The sequence below is a fragment of the Penaeus vannamei genome, chromosome 23, assembly GCF_042767895.1.
Source record: "Penaeus vannamei isolate JL-2024 chromosome 23, ASM4276789v1, whole genome shotgun sequence".
Classification (NCBI taxonomy): domain Eukaryota; kingdom Metazoa; phylum Arthropoda; class Malacostraca; order Decapoda; family Penaeidae; genus Penaeus; species Penaeus vannamei.
In genome coordinates this window covers 7218188-7223187 of record NC_091571.1, presented here as the reverse complement: position 1 = coordinate 7223187, position 5000 = coordinate 7218188, and the positions used below count along the sequence as shown (strand labels likewise).

Below are 5000 nucleotides of genomic sequence, written 5' to 3'. Positions count from 1 at the left end.
CGTTAATTCTCCTATTTCTCTCCTTCTCTATCCATCTCTTTCCTACCTTGTTCCACTCCCCTCCACTTCCCTCTTCCTCTCTCATTCCCAACCCACTTCACCCTTCTTCCTTCCCTCCTTCCTATCTCATCCCCTTCCCCTCTCTTCCTCTCCTCACCTCTCCTTACCCCTCCCTTCTACCTACTCTCCTCTCTTCTCCTCATCCCTCCCCTCTATCTACTCTCCTCTCCTCATCCCTCCCTTGTCTACTCTCCTCTCCTCATCTCTCCCCTCTCCTCTATCTACTCTCCTCTCTCCTCTCCCCTCTCATTACCTAGATGAAAATCTGGCGAGAAGAATAACGAAGGAACCAGCACCTAGGCTTGGGGAAGAGCGCCAACATTTCTTCTCTTATACTCGTAGGAAAGAGAAAGACAATAAGAAGGATAATAAGAAGGATAGTTCCTCGCGTGAGCATAGGACCCAATAGGACCTCACAGGAATCCGTGTGTACAGGGAGAAGAGAAGGGAGAGAACACTGCAGCATCTCAACCCCGAGAGGACATAATTCTGAGTATGTATGCAATCGCCAAAGTACCCATCTTGCATTCTGAAATTACTAAATTTCACTCGTAATTTTTTTTAAAAGAAGAGACGAATAAATGAATTGTCAAAATAAAATCTATAGTATTTGAATAAAAACACTGATAATAAAGTATGGTTTATTTCTTACTTCTTGCAGGAAAATTATTTCTTATTCTCGAAGAAAAAGAGTAAAAAATAAAACATGCATTTCTAATATAAGGCTGATTCCAGATGTCAGGTATCTACAAACCGGAATATCCACTTTCCTACTTATAAGGGAGGTGGAATGGAAAAGGAAAGAGAGAGAGAGAGAGAGAGAGAGAGAGAGAGAGAGAGAGAGAGAGAGAGAGAGAGAGAGAGAGAGAGAGAGAGAGAGAGAGAGAGAGAGAGAGAGGGAGAGAGAGAGAGAGAGAGAGAGAGAGAGAGAGAGAGAGAGAGAGAGAGAGAGAGAGAGAGAGAGAGAGAGAGAAAGAGAGAGAGAGAGAGAGAGAGAGAGAGAGAGAGAGAGAGAGAGAGAGAGAGAGAGAGAGAGAGAGAGAGAGAGAGAGAGAGAGAGAGAGACAGAGAGACAGAGAGACAGAGACAGAGACAGAGACAGAGAGAGAGACAGAGTGAGAGACAGAGAAAGATAGATAGACAGATAGACAGAGAGACATAGATAGATAGAGAGAGAGAGCAGACAAAGAATAAAAAGTAAAGCGAGAGAGAAGCAGACACACAGACACAGACACGGTGTTAGGAGTCCAGTCACGGGGCGGCCTTGATCGGGGACACCGAATGACCTTCACAACCAACAGTTATATGATAAATCCATCATGTTTATTCATCCGGCTTTATAATAGCCGAGCCTGAACTGTGAATAATTAACCATGGTTGATATGCACTGCGAAGGTCGCCATTTTCGATGTGGAAGTGTCGATGAGTCTATATTTTTCTCTCTCTTTCTCTCTCTCTCTCTCTCTCTTTTTTTTGCCACTCATTCTCTATAGTGTCTCCTTGTCTATCTGTTTCTTTTTTTTATTCTCTCTCTCTCACTCGATTTTCCTTTTCTCTGTTTATTTTTTCCTGTCACTGTCTTTGTCTGTCTGTGTATTTCTCACTCTCTATGGGGTCTCATTGTCTCTCTTGTTTCCCTCTCTCTCTCTCTCTCTCTCTCTCTCTCTCTCTCTCTCTCTCTCTCTCTCTCTCTCTCTCTCTCTCTCTCTCTCTCTCTCTCTCTCTCAATTAGATGCTAAATAATGGACTCCAGTTTCAATCTATTTGTTAATTTTTTGATGAGGCGAGCGTTGCATTTGCATAAAAATGAGATCTAAAAAGAAAAAAAAAATCAGAGACTCGTTTTCTTAAAGATAACGTCATCAAGAAAATTATCTTTGGAATTAAGAAAGAAAATGGAGAGACGCGACAAAATTAATACATTTATAATTTAATCAGATACAGGGATACTAAAATATCGTGTTTGGTAATGAGTATTTTCCTTTCGAAAAATTGCTAGAATGTGAAGGTTTTTGTAATGATTAAACTTATAGCCTGATGATAATAACGATAATAAAAATAACATTTACAACAACAGTGACATGAGTAACGGTAATAACAATAATAATAATATCAATAATGACAATAAAATCCACTAAAATAATAAAAGCGAAATACAGTCATGGTAGTAGCGATGATACAAAAGTAATAATTATAATGATAAATAACAAATAATAATAATAATAAAATCATGATGATGATGATAATAGTAATAATAGTAAAAACAATAACAATGATAATGATAATAATAATAATAATAATAATAATAATAATAATAATAATAATGGGATTTAACAATAATGATAATAATAATATCAATAATAACAATAGCAATAAGGATAATAATAATAAATATAATAATAACAAGAACAATAATAAAGGTAACGGTAATAAAAACAGCAATAAAACAATAACAAAGTTGATAACAATAATGATAAAGATAAGTATTACAATATTTGTGATAATGATGATAATGATAAAGATCAAGGCAATAATACTGATATAAAAAAACAGATATAATAATAATAACGATGCTGAAAATTACAATGATAAAAATGGTAATAGGAATAATAACATCATCAATGATGATGAGAACAATAATGATGATAATGATGATTATAAAAATAATCATAATAAAAAAATAATAACAATGCAATGATAATAATAATACTGATGATGATGATGATGATGATGATGATGATGATGATGATGATAATAATAATTACAATAATAACTGTAATGAGAACAAGAATAACAACAGTAATAATAACAACAGCACAGACAGCACCAACAATAGCAAAAACATGCGTTGTAACAATAGGAGCATAACCGTCATCATAACTATGGTGAAACAGTTTGATAACGACCATTGCTCGGAGACTAAAATACTGGTAGACAGATGAATAAATAGATAGGCAGATGGATAGGGTGAGAGATAAGATAGACAGATAGATAGATTGGGTGGTAGATTAGATATACAGACAGATATATATAGATAGGGTGATAGACAGATAGATACATAGATAGATAAAAAGCATTTTAAAATTCAGTGCTTCCCCATACAAAATAACAAAAATAACTGTAATGATAATACAATTATCAGCAATAATAATGATACCAATTATATCAATGATAATAATAACAATATAATGATGATGATGATGATGATAATAACAATAATAATAATAATAAATAACAGTAATGATAATAACAATATTCATCATCATCATCATACTACTACTAATAATAATAATATCAATCATAACAATAATGACGATAAAACAATAATAAAAATACTACTACTAACAGTAGTAGTAATAATAATAATAACAATAACAATAATAACATCAAATATAATAACATCAACAACAACAATAATGAAAACAACATAATGATAATGCTGACAACAATAACAACAGCAATAAATAAATAAAAAAACAACATCAGCCCACATTACTCGAAGTCCCAACACCCAGGGGAAAATTCACTCCCCCCAAAAAAACGCAAAAAAATACAATAACCCGAAAATTTAGCTCTGGCCGCGACCCCAAGAAATTAATTTGCAAACCACATTCACTGCGATACGAACCCCATTAATATCGTCGGAAGGTAGATCACCCCCAAAAAAGAGGGGGGGAGGAGGGAGAGAAGAGGGAGGAGGAGGGGGGAAGAGGGAGGGGAGGGGAAGAGGGAGGAGAGGGAAGTGGGAGAAGTTGGAAGAGGGGTGGGGAGAAGAGGAGGAGGGGGTGGGGAAGGAGGACGTGGGAGGAGAGGGAGTAGAGAAGAGGAGGTGGGGGGCAAGGAGGAGGGGGAGAATAGGGAGGGGGTGAGGGGAAGGAGGAGGGGAGGGAGGGTGCTTAGGTAGGGAGGAGGGAAGGGGTGTTAGGTAGGGGGAGGGGAGGTGGGTCAGGAAAGTGGGGTGTTTGGAAGTAGGGGGAGGGAATCACCTTCCAAAAGAGAGGGAGGAGAGATTGTGGGGGCGGGGAGGGAGGAAAAGGTGGGGAAGTGGGGGGAAGGATGGTAACGAGACACTGAGGGGAGGAAGGTGGGGCAAAGGGCCATAAGAAGGGGAAAAGGGGAGGGAAGGAGGTCTTTGAAAGTGGGGGAAGGGGAGTTTCGGAGAGAACGGAGAACGGGAAGGATCTCGGGAGGTGGGGGTGGGAGTGGGGGGGGGGAGAAGTGGGGTCTTGGAAGGTTTTCGAGAAAAAAAACTTATAAGGACCAATTCTTCATCCTAATGCATAAGATTTCCCACTCTATGGCTGACTCTCATATAGGTCGGTGGGGCACCAAGAGCCAGCGGCGAGAGAGGATAGTGGGGGGGAGGATGGAGGGAGGGAGGGAGGGGTAGGGAATGTTGAAGGCAATTCGTAAATTATTTCTAATCATTTGCAAAGCGCTCATTGTGCTTTCGCCGCCATAAATTAAGAGCAACGGCGGCCATGTGCAACGGAAACGGCTTATAACTTCATTATTCCTTTCAGCAACCCTGCCTGATTCGACTCAACAAAGCCACCCCTTCCCTCTTCCTCTCTCCCTCCCTTCCCCTCCTCTCTCCCTCTTCCCTCCTCCCTCATCCTTCCCTTCCCCCTTCCTCATCCCTCCCTCCCCCTCCCTCCTTCCCCCTTCATTCTCCCATCCCACTCCCCCTCCCTCTCTCCCATCCCCCTGCCCCCTCCTCCTTCCCTTCCCCCCTTCCTCTCCTCTCCCTCCCCTCCTCTCTCACTTCCCCACCTCCCTCTCCCTCCCTCCTCTCTCCATTCCCCCTCCTTCCCCCCTCAACCTCCTTTCATCGGTCACCTTGATACTATGATGAACAGCAAAGTAACTGCACCACTGATTATCCCCCTCCCCCTACCTGACCCCCCAATCCAAACCCATCCCCAGTCCCCTCTCCCCCG

General features: G+C 40.5%; 1 protein-coding gene across 2 annotated transcripts in view; it reads right to left on the bottom strand.

The window, feature by feature from the left end:
- The window catches only part of zfh2 (Zn finger homeodomain 2), a 205518-nt gene that overhangs the window by 79072 nt on the left and 121446 nt on the right, over positions 1-5000 (bottom strand). The gene's annotated exons all lie outside the window — the stretch shown is intronic.